The sequence below is a fragment of the Schistocerca serialis genome, chromosome 4, assembly GCF_023864345.2.
Source record: "Schistocerca serialis cubense isolate TAMUIC-IGC-003099 chromosome 4, iqSchSeri2.2, whole genome shotgun sequence".
In the NCBI taxonomy this organism is placed as follows: Eukaryota; Metazoa; Arthropoda; class Insecta; order Orthoptera; family Acrididae; genus Schistocerca; species Schistocerca serialis.
In genome coordinates, this window is record NC_064641.1 from 775,603,454 (window position 1) to 775,617,077 (window position 13,624).

Below are 13,624 nucleotides of genomic sequence, written 5' to 3' on the forward strand. Positions count from 1 at the left end.
TGCATACAGTCGTTTATATGTGGAAGAAGAGGGTCTAAACCCTCGAAACGCATCTTGGATGTCAGTGAAAAGGAGACTAACGTGGTCAACTGCTTCACACTTGAATACAATCGTTAATATCTGGGTGCTGAGGATGAGATTATAACCCATCGAAACACATCGTGAAAGTCGTAGTGTATCCTCCTCCTGCTGCGATATACGTAATTCTGTTTGGCTGCGTGGTTTTACGAGGTGCGACAGTAAAGTGATGAGATTGATGTGAAAAAAATGTTTACCGTTTTAGTCAAGTTTAGTGTTGTCTCCTTCGAAGTAGTTCCCTTCTGATTGCACACACTTTTTCCAGCGCTTCTGCCAATGATGGTAACATTTATAGGACTCACATTCTGTAATATCCTCCAAGACCCTCGTCACAGCGTTTTGGACGTCTTGTGTTGTGTATTTGTGTTGTGTATTTGTATGGAGTGTAGCCATGTATGAAAGTGAAACGTGGATGGTAAATAGTTTCGACAAGAAGAGAATAGAAGCTTTCGAAATGTGGTGCTACAGAAGAATGCTGAAGATTGGATGGGTAGATCACATAATTAATGAGGAGGTATTGAATAGAATTGGAGAGAAGAGAAATGTGTGGCACAACTTGACTAGGAGAAGAGATCGGTTGCTAGGGCATATTCTGAGGCATCAAGGGATCACCAATTTAGTATTGGAGGGCAGTGTGGAGGGTAAAAATCATAGAGGGAGACCAAGAGATGAATACACTAAACAGATTCAAAAGGATGTAGGTTGCACTAGGTACTGGGAGATGAAGAAGCTTGCACAGGATAGAGCAGCATGGAGAGCTGCATCAAACCAGTCTCAGGACTGAAGACCATAACAACAATGTGTTGTTTGAAAAACGTGTCCCTTGACCGCCGTTTTGACTCTTGGAAATAGAAAAAAGTCGCACGGAGCGATATCTGGTGAATAAGGTGGCTGTGGTAGAACTGAAATTTGTTTTGCGGTTAAAAATTACTGTACTGACAGAACAGTATGGGATGGCGCATTATCGTGATGCAGAATACAATTATCAGCAATGTTGGCACGTACACGAAGTACTCTTTTACGAAGTCTTTCAAAAATTTCTTTGTAGTAATACTGGTTAACTGTTTGTCCAGGATGCACTCATTCTTTATGAACGATTCCCTTGGAATCAAAGAAGCACACTGCATTCTTCACCTTCAACATTCGTTCTGCATTCACTAAACATTTTATGCCAACGATAAACTTGAGCCCTTGACATAACCTCCTCTGCAAAAGCCTACTGAAGCTTACCGTAAGTTGGCGTAGCGTTTTCACCCAATTTAACGCAAAAAGAAATAGCATACCGCTGCGCAATATTATGCGGTTCTATTTCCGTGACGAGAGACACAAACACGTGTTAACTTATTACAGCACAACTCACGACTGAGCAGTTGCATCGATGTGCCGCTTGGACTAGAAGCAGCTTATAGACCAAGGTCAATGATATTGTGTCTACGCAAGCCTGCAGGCTTGCCACATCTTGCAAAGAAAATCAGTCTCATTACTTTATTGTCGCACGTCGTACACAGCCATTTCATCCTTGTTTCTCTCGTATTATATCGTTACAATCGATTAGTCGCTCAGTGAGCAATTTTATCTCTGTTGCTTACCTTAAAATGAATGAGACATGCATACAAAGATATAGTTGTCTTCTTGTGGTCGAAGTTAAGCTGAGCTGACAAAAGAGGGGAGAGCTCACGCTTTGAAGCGCACCCTGTTATTAAACTCTGAGTTTCAAAATACACTACCTGACAAAATCAGATGACCCACTCCGAAGACAAGATGTGATGCCAGTGTAGCTTTATACACGTACACATCATCGGTGCGTATATAAGTGATTACAGCCGCAAGTCTCTCTAACAGGTGGAACGCCCATCAGAGTGCAATAGTGTTGTTCACATTTAGTGCTATTACCTGGCCTGGTGAGGCAGCGTGAGTAACGTCACACGTCAGTGATCGTTCAAGGACTCAGATATGCCCGGTACTCTTGCGAAACTGCGTTTTCAAAGTGTCCTGATTGTGGGTCTCCATTTGGTCAGCTGTTCGGAACGTAGAGCATTCGAAAGTGACAGTCAACCGATGTTGGACTGCATTGGATCGTGAGGGCACACGTGCTCGTCGTCAAGATTCGGGTCAGCGACGTCTGACAGCACAAGGGATCATCGCTGTACTTTGCACCAAGCGCACTGTAACCCCTTCACATCTGCACCGGCCTTCCGAAAACAAGTAATTGACTATCTGAAACTTCCTGTGTCATACTGCACCGTTGATCGGAGACTAGCAGCACTCGGACTAGAAATTTACCGTCCCATGCGTAGACAGTCGTTAACAGCGCAACACAAATGATTGCATATACAGGGTGCAAAGTATTTAAACCGACAAACTCTAGGAGGTTGTAAGGGACATCAAAACAAATATTTTTCCATAATGTCATTTTTTCCTATGAGGAGTATTTAAGTCGGTAGAGGAAAATTTTTCTGGCAGGAAATTAATTAAACCAACAAACACTTTTCCATTTTTAATGACCAAGAGACAAAACATTAACACAACCCAATTTCAGTGACAGTAGATTTTCAAAAATTCCTATATTTACACGTAAACAAAGGTTACACAGTCGGATCATGTTCTGTCTGACACGGACAAAAACCCCAGGAGTATCCTGAATTGTTCCCGCTGCTGCTACTATCCGAGCAACCAGATCCTCTTCTGATGCAACAGGAGTTGTGTAAACAAGGTTGCGTATCTCTCCCCACACAAAAAATTCCAGAGGGGACATATCGGGGGATCGAGCAGGTCATGGTACAGGACCACCTCTGCCAATCCACGTTTCTGGGAACCGTCGGTCCAGGAATCGACGCACACGACGACTGAAATGTGCCGGCGCCCCGTCATGTCGGAGCGGGACGTCTTCCAGCAATTCTGTGAATGTTCTGGTGAGAAAATTGTAGTAGTGCCTACCATTTAATGGCCTAGGTAGCAGATACGGCCCAATTAAACAGTTCCCAACAACAGCGACCCACACATTAACGAAGAACTGCACTTGATGAGCGCTAGTAAATGTGGCATGGGCGTTATCCCGACTCCAAACACGCGAATTGTGCATTTTGAAGACTCCATCACGCCCGAACGTTGCTTCATAGGTAAACAACGCAAAGGATGGAAATGTAGGATGCATTTGACACTGTTTCTGGTACCACTGCGTAAACTGTGCTCTGGGTGGATAACCAACTGGTTCCAGGTTGTGGACACGCTGTAAGTGAAATAGAAGTAAAAATTTCTCTCAAAGGACTGTTCTTACATTCGTCTGATTCGTCCCCATGTTACGTGCAGTTGCACGAGTGCTGATTGAAGGATCCCACTCCACATGCTGAAAGACAGCTTCCTCAAATTGCAGCATTCTTACCGTGCGACGGCGTCTCTGTCCAGGTAATCTCCTAAATGACCCGGTCTCACGCATACGTTGGTACACAGCAACGTAGGTCGTATGATGCGGTATACGGCGATAAGGATATTTTGTTGATAAACCCACTGTGCAGCTTGTCCGTTGTGGTGCGCTACGCAGTACGCACCAACCATATCAGTGTACTCCTTCCAGGTGTATGGCTCCATTAGTAAACAGAGACAATGCACAGCAGACAATGGACAGCTGTTGCCTATACAAGTGAAGAGCGTAATACGGCCTCTAACAACTGAAGAGCGTAATGCGACATCCACCGGTTTAAATAATCCTCATACGAAAAAATGACATTAGAAAAAAATATTTGTTTTGATGTCCCCTACAACCTCCCAGAGTTTGTCGGTTTCAATACTTTTCACCCTGTAGAGTGGCGCCGTGACCGGTAAGCACGGCGTCTTATGATGAATGGAACCGCATTGAATGCTGCGACGAATCACAGTTCTGCACTACCCCGGATGAACATCGTCGGCGAATAGGGTGACGATCTTGGGAGAGATTCCATTCTTCCAATGTTCTGGAGAGGCGTACGGTGTTATTCCTGGCATTATGGGGTGGGGAGCCATCGGATACGACTTCAAATCACGGCTAGTAGTGATTGAGGAACTATGATGGTTCAACGGCGCATCACGGACATTCTGTGACGTCATGTGCTACCTCTCATGTGACATGGTGCTACTTTTCAATAGGACAATGCTCATCCACACGTGGTACGCGTCACTATGAATTTCTGTATGATATTAAGGTGTTCATCTGGCCAGCAAGATTCCCTTGATCTATCACCGATGGAACATGTGAGTGACCAGCTTTGATGTCAGCTGCACTCCAGTGGCAGTATCCAGGATATGAAGGACCAGTTACAGCAGTTGTAGAGGGATAGGATACTGCGGCTTTGTGACACACTTCCCTACAGAATCAGTGCACACACCCAGGCCAGAATGGAAGCAACGTAATACTGATAAATGGGCTCACACTGCCAAGTTCTTTGTAAATTTGACTTGATATTATAATCAATGAAGTAACACCACATGCCTTCTCAACCCGTAAAGTTTCATTTCGTTTACTTTTCCCCTTCTGGGATTTTTCACTTTTTTGTCAGGTGTGATCTACGTAAATGAATAACCTACTCAGTGATTTAATTTTTATGTTATTAGAAGAAAAACGGTGAAAGAGAATTATCTTGAAAGGTAAGAAAAGATTTCTTCCAACAATCGCTGTTAGCTATATGAGATTGTTAATAAAAAGGTGACTGACACGGGCAACTAAGCGGAATTACATGGACCTAATAAGGTTGATGTGCCAGAGAAAGCGATCGAAATATGTCGTTCCGACGCTGTGTGTCGTCTTAAGGCCGGCGTATTACCCGACGTTGCCCAGTTAACCACTTAGCCCAATTTCTCATAACATAAGGGCACAGGAAAAGTGTTCTTGGCACATTCGGTTCCCTTTATAAGGCTATAAACAGTTCTGTTTGTTATCTACGTACAAACATGAAATTTAATGTTATTGAGACTCTCACCATCATCGTCAAAAAGATATGAATGTGTCATTAATATTTCCGATTATTTTCACGAGCCTTCCTTTCCCCAGAGCTATCGCTAACCCTTTGAATGCTGTGGGCTTCTTTCCCGAAATTGTATTTGTTTCCTGTTAGTAAGTTATACAGGGTGTTAAAAAACAGAATTCCTTATTTTTGGAAGGTGGTGACATGGAACATAACAAGAGAAAAATGTCAGTAAACATGAGCTCTAAAATGCATACCTTAAGAGCTTGTTCGTCTCCACTACAGTAAAACAAATCTGTTCCACAGACCACGTGCTCATAGCTCGTAATATAGTCTCTTTACATATCATGTTTAATGAACATGTTTTCTTGTTTTGGTACATACTACCACCTCTCAAAACATGGAAATTAAAAAGCTTGCTGCAAAAGAGGTGTGTTTCACAGTAGCGAAGATGAACAAGTCATCACAGCTCTTAAGGTTTGCACCTTAGAACCGATATTTAATGGACAATTATTACTTGCTTTGGTCCATACTGTCACCCCTAAATATGTAGAATACTTTCTCATTAACAACCTGTATATCTACAAAAATGCCTGAAAATCCTGAAGTTGTTTTAGACCTATCCTAGAACAAATACATTCAGTTTTAGGATTTTTCGTTATCTTCCGAAACCTTTTACTGAGAATGCCGAAATTGTTCCTCTGAAGCTGACACGGATGAATTCCCCATCATAGTCCATTCCTGGCTTGTGGTCTACTGACTGTCCTTCCCTTCTTATCGTCGCAGAATATGTGTAGGTCGCTGTCGTATTGTCCGTTATTACGGTCACGCAGATGTTTAAATCGGCCTTGCCGCAGTGGTAACACCGATTCCCGTCAGATCACCGAAGTGAAGGGCTGTCGGGCTGGGCTAGCACTTGGATGGGTGACCATCCGGACTGCAGAGCGCTGTTGGCAAGCGGGGTTCACTCAGCCCTTGTGAGGCAAACTGAACAGCTAGTTGATTGAGAAGTAGCGGCTCCGGTCTCGGAAACTGACATACGGCCGGGAGAGCGGTGTGCTGACCACATGCCCCTCCATATCCGCATCCAGTGACGCCTATGGGCTGAGGATGACACGGCGGCCGTTTGGTACCTTTGGGCCTTCATGGCCTGTGCGGGAGAGATGTTTAAATATTGAGGCATTCTCTCACTGCTATAGAAACATTTTAATGTTTCCCTTCGAGCAAACAAATCTTCTTTCATTCGCCATTCCTACTACGAGGTTACCATATTTGTCCTATTTCACACTGTTTCATACCCCAAACTACTTAAGCGATACGACACCCTCCAAACGTTAACCACACATCGTGCATCTTTGTAATGGGGATTATCGTGTATTTACTGGTATGTAAAGAATATTGCCATTCAAAATTCGACTTGGAAATAATGTGTAAGTTCCCAGAATGAGATTTTCACTCTGCAGCGGAGTGTGCGCTGATATGAAACTTCCTGACCGATTAAAACTGTGTGCCCGACCGAGAATCGAACTCGGGACCTTTGCCTTTCGCGGGCAAGTGCTCTACCAACTGAGCTACCCAAGCACGACTCACGCCCAGTAATCACAGCTTTACTTCTGCCAGTACCTCGTCTCCTACCTTCCAAACTTCACAGAAGCTCTCCTGCGAACCTTGCAGAACTAGCACTCCTGAAAGAAAGGAGAGCTTCTGTAAAGTTTGGAAGGTAGGAGACGAGGTACTGGCAGAAGTAAAGCTGTGAGTACCGGGCGTGAGTCGTGCTTCGGTAGCCCAGTTGGTAGAGCACTTGCCCGCAAAAGGCAAAGGTCCCGAGTTCGAGTCTCGGTCGGGCACACAGTTTTAATCTGCCAGGAAGTTTTAATGTGTAAGTTGATCCGCGTTTCCTTGTAATCTTCTGGTAACAATATTTTCCAGTAGACTAAAGCACAGTGAAAAATCTATGAACCTTACTTACACATCGTGATAAACTGTTAGTGCCTAGAGAGGGTATTAGCAATCATGATACGCTTCATTGCGGCCCATGCGATGTTACTCTTATTTCGATTTAGATTAACATTCGTCATTCACTTTAACCTACTGACTCTGTTAATCCTAAATTCATCGGAGCAATAACCTGTTTATGAAGATAACATTTCTACTTTCGAGCATACCTATTTGATGTGCTTAGTTTTTTAAAGGTTCTCTCTCTCTCTCTCTCTCTCTCTCTCTCTCTCTCTCTCTCTCTCTCTCTCTCTCTCTTTCTTTCTATTTCTCTTTCTCACTTGCGTGCCCACGCACGCACGCACACACACAAGCTATTTTACTAACTTCAACGAAGCGTTTCTAGGATTTTACTGATTTGCATGTAGATGCAATCGATTGCATCTGGATCCCAAAGAAAAAACCGTCGAAACGCATCGTGGATATTAATAAAAAGATGACTGACGCAGTTACCTGCTTCAGTTTGTCGTACATCATAAACAGTCCTACATGAACGTAAAAGATTAAAGTGCAAGAGCACGCAATCGATAATGTGCCTTTCGGATGCAGCGTGTGATTTTAAGCCGGGCGTATTACCCGACGTTGTCTGGTTTATCTTAACATAAGGATACAAGATAATGATTCTTGACACATTTTATTCGCTCTGTAAGTTTTTAGAGAGTTCTGATTGGAATTTTTAAATAAATGTAGATACCGTGCCATTGAGACTATTCACATTCGGCCTAGCGACCATTAAAAGTATGAATTTGGTATATATTGCTTTCCTAAGGACCAAAACAAAAAGAAACGCCGTCTATCAGAACAAATTTTTCGGGGCGGACAGTAAACTGCTGAGGAAAATATTTCTGTAATTAAAAAAGTTAGCCATCTGAAGATGGGCATAATAGCCTGAGCCCCGTAATTGTGTTAAAATCAGGCTATTTAAAAATATTTATGCCTGGTTGTGTTCTCCACCAACAAAGAGTTATTTCAGTACCTTCTAACTTAATTATTTATTTCCCTATTGCATTATCTTACTTGCGTCCGCTAAGAAAATAGAACAAGATTTGTGCGAAGACCAATATAGAGCAATTTTTCTTTGTCGCAACCGTTGATTGTAACTTCCTACATCCCAGAAACACGCTACTTGTCTTAAATAATTCGACAGGCTTCCAGTAATAGCAGGCAGTAAGAAACAAAATCAATCGATGACACTTCGCCATGGCAGCATGAGAATATCTCAATATTTCAATATGTGCGTGACTCTAATGAGACTCTGTGGGAATCTATATTCTACGACCATACGAAAGGAGTATAAAGGGGGGGGAAGGGGAATATCCTTGGAGAACAAACTTCCGGTGTCCAACTATGGGGAAATTTGTAGCGTCATTTTCGTAGCTACCATTCCGGCATTCCTCTCAAACGGTTTAGGAAACCCACGTAAAACATAAAACTAGATGCACTAACTGGCTTTGGATCCCGTTCCTCCTAATTTATTGTACAATATCTTAGCCAACTGGTCACATCAGACGGTATAGCGACACAGAATTTTGGTACCATTTAGGCATAATACTTCATGCGGATCTATACGACGGAAATTCGGAAGCAAGTGTTCGGCAGAAAGTACCTGGTACTCTGATGTAGACTAATATTTGAGAGACTGACTTTCATTGGCCTGTGTTATTACATTATGGAGATCCTTAGTTGAGTCCACAGCCTGACACACACACACACACACACACACACACACACACACACACACACACACACACACTGGATGCTTCTAAATCCTTGCTCCAAGCGACTAGGGTGATAGATTACGTCATAGAGAACAACTTCTGCTGATGCTTCCTTCGGATGACGCTAGTATTCCTTTAGTCTTTTATAATTAGTTATGCGCCTGAGAGATGGTAGGGCATATGCACTCTTCAGTGTTGGTGTGCAGTATGTGTTCCATATAAAGCGGTCATGAGCTCTTTGTGAAACAGGGTAGTCCAAGCTTCTAAAATACCTTTCTCTCTTTAGACACAATCATTTTGAAGGTTTCCTAGTTGAAAATCACTGTATCAATTTACAGGACTAGGTAGTATGCAGAACACCTGCTTAGTAGCCCTTGATAGTTCAGTGAAATCTATTCGTCCCAGGGCCGGTGTTTACTAAAGGACCCTAAGAGACATCAGGAACGTCAGCGAACATTTTGTCTCAAAGATACAAACTAATTTTGGAAGATACGAAAAAAATGTAGCGTACTTAGACTCAGAAGATATGTAATCTCAAGTTTAGTTGAATATAAAGATTAGAGCTGTCTATATCTTTTAGAGAAAACGAAATAAGCCAGAAATCAATTTCTTGTGTCATCATATTTCCAGAAATTTGACTGCATAACTAACCTGGCTACAAGAGTAGTACGTTAGTATTTATGGAACACGCGTCATCCGGAAGACACCTTTCGATCGTTTATTCTTTGTAATTCCAGCAGAGATGGCAAATACTTGAAAGAACAGTTGAATGGATGTTATAAGATAGATGTCAATCAAAGTAAAATAGTTGTATTGGAACGTAGTCGAATTGAATCAGATGAAGCCCTGACAGATTAGGAAATGAGAAGCTGAACGTAGCAGACGACTGCTCGGACAGTAAATTAACGGGTGATGGCCAAAGTAGGGAGAATATAGAATTGAGACTGGCAATAGACAGAAAAACATATTTATGGAAAAGAAAAATTCATTAGTAGCTAACATCAAGTTAAATATTTGCAGCTGTTGTAGGAAAGTATTGTGTGCAGCCTAGTTTTTTTTTATCAAAGTGTAACGTGGAATATGGACAGTAAAGACAAGAAGAGACTACAAGCCTTTGTAATGTGCAGAAAAATACCGAAGATTAAGTGGGTGGAGCTGATGGCTAACGCAGAAGTACGAATCTAATTTGTTACACGCTGCACAAAATCTGAAATTGGTACACTCGTATAAACAAACCACTATGGCTCACAAACGCTTCTAAATGTAAGAAAGGCAGATGCCAGAGTGGCATTCACTGGGAGACTCCAATAGAGGTATAGTCCACACATGAAGGTAATACCTTACGATGTCCTCATTCTACCGATACTTTAGTATCGTTCGTCGTCTGAGATCCGTACCAGATAAGACTGATGGAGGAATTTGCCAACATCCGAAGAAGCACAGGTAAAGACGAAAGCATCCTCATCCGTCTCCAGTGGCAGAAGCCATAAGGGGATCCATGGTACTAGAGGGAGCTGCAGAGGGTTGGTTGGTTGGTTGGTTTGGGGAAGGAGACCAGACAGCGTGGTCATCGGTCTCATCGGATTAGGGAAGGAAGTCGGCCGTGCCCTTTCAGAGGAACCATCCAGGCACTTGCCTGGAGTGATTTAGGGAAATCACGGAAAACCTATATCAAGATGGCCGGACGCGGGATTGAACCGTCGTCCTTCCGAATGCGAGTCCAGTGTGTAGCCACTGCGCCACCTCGCTCGGTAAGGGGTAGGGGGGGGGGGGGGGGAAATCACTGTGCATCACGTGCAACACATTTTCTTCTAGAAGCAGTTGGTTTTGTTGGGGATTCCTGTACGCCATATTATTCTCTACTCTTTTTTGCTACAAACCTCTAATTTTTTTACATAAGCGACGGCCTTGCGCCACCATACTGGGAGGACCTGTATGACTGCATGGTACCGCTCTACAGGTCGACGTTGGAGAGGTTATTGCAACAAGACGTTGGTTCCATCATCTATGTACTGCTTCCGCAGAGTGCATCCTTCATTGGGCCAAGCAGATGGAGCTCGGAAGGTGCGAGATCTGGATTGTAGAATGGATGAGGAAGAACATTTCAGTGGAGTTTTGTAGGCTCTTCTCGGGTTCGCAGATTTGTGCTAGGGCTTGCGTCGTCGTGGAGAAAGAGAAGTTCGTTTGGCATTTTCTTGGCGACGAACACGCTGAAGTCATTTCTTCAATTATCTGAAGTTAGCACAAGACTCTTCGGAGATGTTCGTTGCTCCATGAGGGAGGACATCAGAGTAACCACTTCAAAACCCCAGAAGAACTTCGCCATGGCTTCAACAGCTGAGGATGCAACTTTGGAACCCCGTGATCCAGAAGCAGCAACGATAGATGCTACACCATGAGCTGCGAACTGGTAGACGAGCTTGTCAGCACTACTAAAAGGGAGTCCAGTTGTGCAGCGGGTGCTGGATTGTGATCCATAGATCACCTCGAATTAAAGTGTCCGCCAGTTCCAACATTGCGGGAGTCACAGTTGTGTGCGGGTGGCCAGCACGAGAATGGGGTACAGGTTTGCTCGCTTTCGTTGTGATGATGACCGATACCTCGCCTTACGATTCACAGCGCTTTTGTTCACTGCCAGGTCTCCGCAGACATTCTGCAGGCACTTATGAATACACTCCTGGAAATGGAAGAAAGAACACATTAACACCGGTGCGTCAGACCCACCATACTTGCTCCGGACACTGCGAGAGGGCTGTACAAGCAATGATCACACGCACGGCACAGCGGACACACCAGGAACCGCGGTGTTGGCCGTCGAATGGCGCTAGCTGCGCAGCATTTGTGCACCGCCGCCGTCAGTGTCAGCCAGTTGGCCGTGGCATACGGAGCTCCATCGCAGTCTTTAACACTGGTAGTATGCCGCGACAGCTTGGACGTGAACCGTTTGTGCAGTTGACGGACTTTGAGCGCGGGCGTATAGTGGGCATGCGGGAGGCCGGGTGGACGTACCGCCGAATTGCTCAACACGTGGGGCGTGAGGTCTCCACAGTACATCGATGTCGTCGCCAGTGGTCGGCGGAAGGTGCACGTGCCCGTCGACCTGGGACCGGACCGCAGCGACGCACGGATGCACGCCAAGACCGTAGGATCCTACGCAGTGCCGTAGGGGACCGCACCGCCACTTCCCAGCAAATTAGGGACACTGTTGCTCCTGGGGTATCGGCGAGGACCATTCGCAACCGTCTCCATGAAGCTGGGCTACGGTCCCGCACACCGTTAGGCCGTCTTCCGCTCACGCCCCAACATCGTGCAGCCCGCCTCCAGTGGTGTCGCGACAGGCGTGAATGGAGGGACGAATGGAGACGTGTCGTCTTCAGCGATGAGAGTCGCTTCTGCCTTGGTGCCAATGATGGTCGTATGCGTGTTTGGCGCCGTGCAGGTGAGCGCCACAATCAGGACTGCATACGACCGAGGCACACAGGGCCAACACCCGGCATCATGGTGTGGGGAGCGATCTCCTACACTGGCCGTACACCACTGGTGATCGTCGAGGGGACACTGAATAGTGCACGGTACATCCAAACCGTCATCGAATCCATCGTTCTACCGTTCCTAGACCGGCAAGGGAACGTGCTGTTCCAACAGGACAATGCACGTCCGCATGTATCCCGTGCCACCCAACGTGCTCTAGAAGGTGTAAGTCAACTACCCTGGCCAGCAAGATCTCCGGATCTGTCTTCCATTGAGCATGTTTGGGACTGGATGAAGCGTCGTCTCACGCGGTCTGCACGTCCAGCACGAACGCTGGTCCAACTGAGGCGCCAGGTGGAAATGGCATGGCAAGCCGTTCCACAGGACTACATCCAGCATCTCTACGATCGTCTCCATGGGAGAATAGCAGCCTGCATTGCTGCGAAAGGTGGATATACACTGTACTAGTGCCGACATTGTGCATGCTCTGTTGCCTGTGTCTATGGGCCTGTGGTTCTGTCAGTGTGATCATGTGATGTATCTGTCCCCAGGTATGTGTCAATAAAGTTTCCCCTTCCTGGGACAATGAATTCACGGTGTTCTTATTTCAATTTCCAGGAGTGTATACACGATGCTGTGGTTTTACGCCAAATTTAAATTCAGTGACAGCTCTCTGCTCGGAATGCATCTTCGTTAGAAAAGTCATTTTGAAGGCTACGGTTGGCGCCGCCGCGTAGAAGAACTTCGTGAAACTGGAGGTACTGAAGCGGAAATAGTCCATCATGTCCACCAATGATTTCTGCATTTTTTCAACCGAAACTGACCGAGAGAAAAGAGTGCTGCATTACTTTTTGAATGCCCCTTGTAATTTCTCAGGAGAGTCAACCAGTTTACTGCTTCCTCCACGTACACCTCGCGAAACGACAATGGAAAAAAGAATTAGAGACATTCGAACTTACACAGAAGCTTACCAGCAGTCGCTCTAACCGAGCATAATTCGCGACTGACACAGGAGATGGAGGGTATTGATAGTGGAACACAAAGTATCCTCTTGTCACAGGTACACGGATCATAGATGATATAGATGTAGATGTATCTTCGCCGTGGAGGACGTAGAAGGTAAGCTCTTCTCGGGTTCGCAGATTTGTGTTAGGCCTTCCATGGTCATGGAGAAAGATAAAGATCACCTAGCAGGTGAGCTCAGCACTAGCCTGCGTCGCCCTTACAGCAGACGTCATCTCGTCAGTGATTCATACCCCACCCCCTTTCGTGTATAGCCGTCCTTTACTCCTTCCCGTTTTACTTTTTCCATTCAGTCATTAGCGAATACGAACCATAGAGGAGGAACGTATTTCGCACAGTTACACCACACACGAAATTTGAATACTGCTCTATCAGTGAACGTATGTGTAACACAAAACCGTC

The 13,624-nt window shown here is 45.0% G+C and overlaps 1 protein-coding gene across 2 annotated transcripts in view; it reads left to right on the plus strand.

Annotated features, from left to right (window-relative positions):
- Positions 1-13,624, plus strand: part of LOC126473336 (complexin) — a 710,430-nt gene that overhangs the window by 43,448 nt on the left and 653,358 nt on the right. The window lies entirely within an intron of this gene.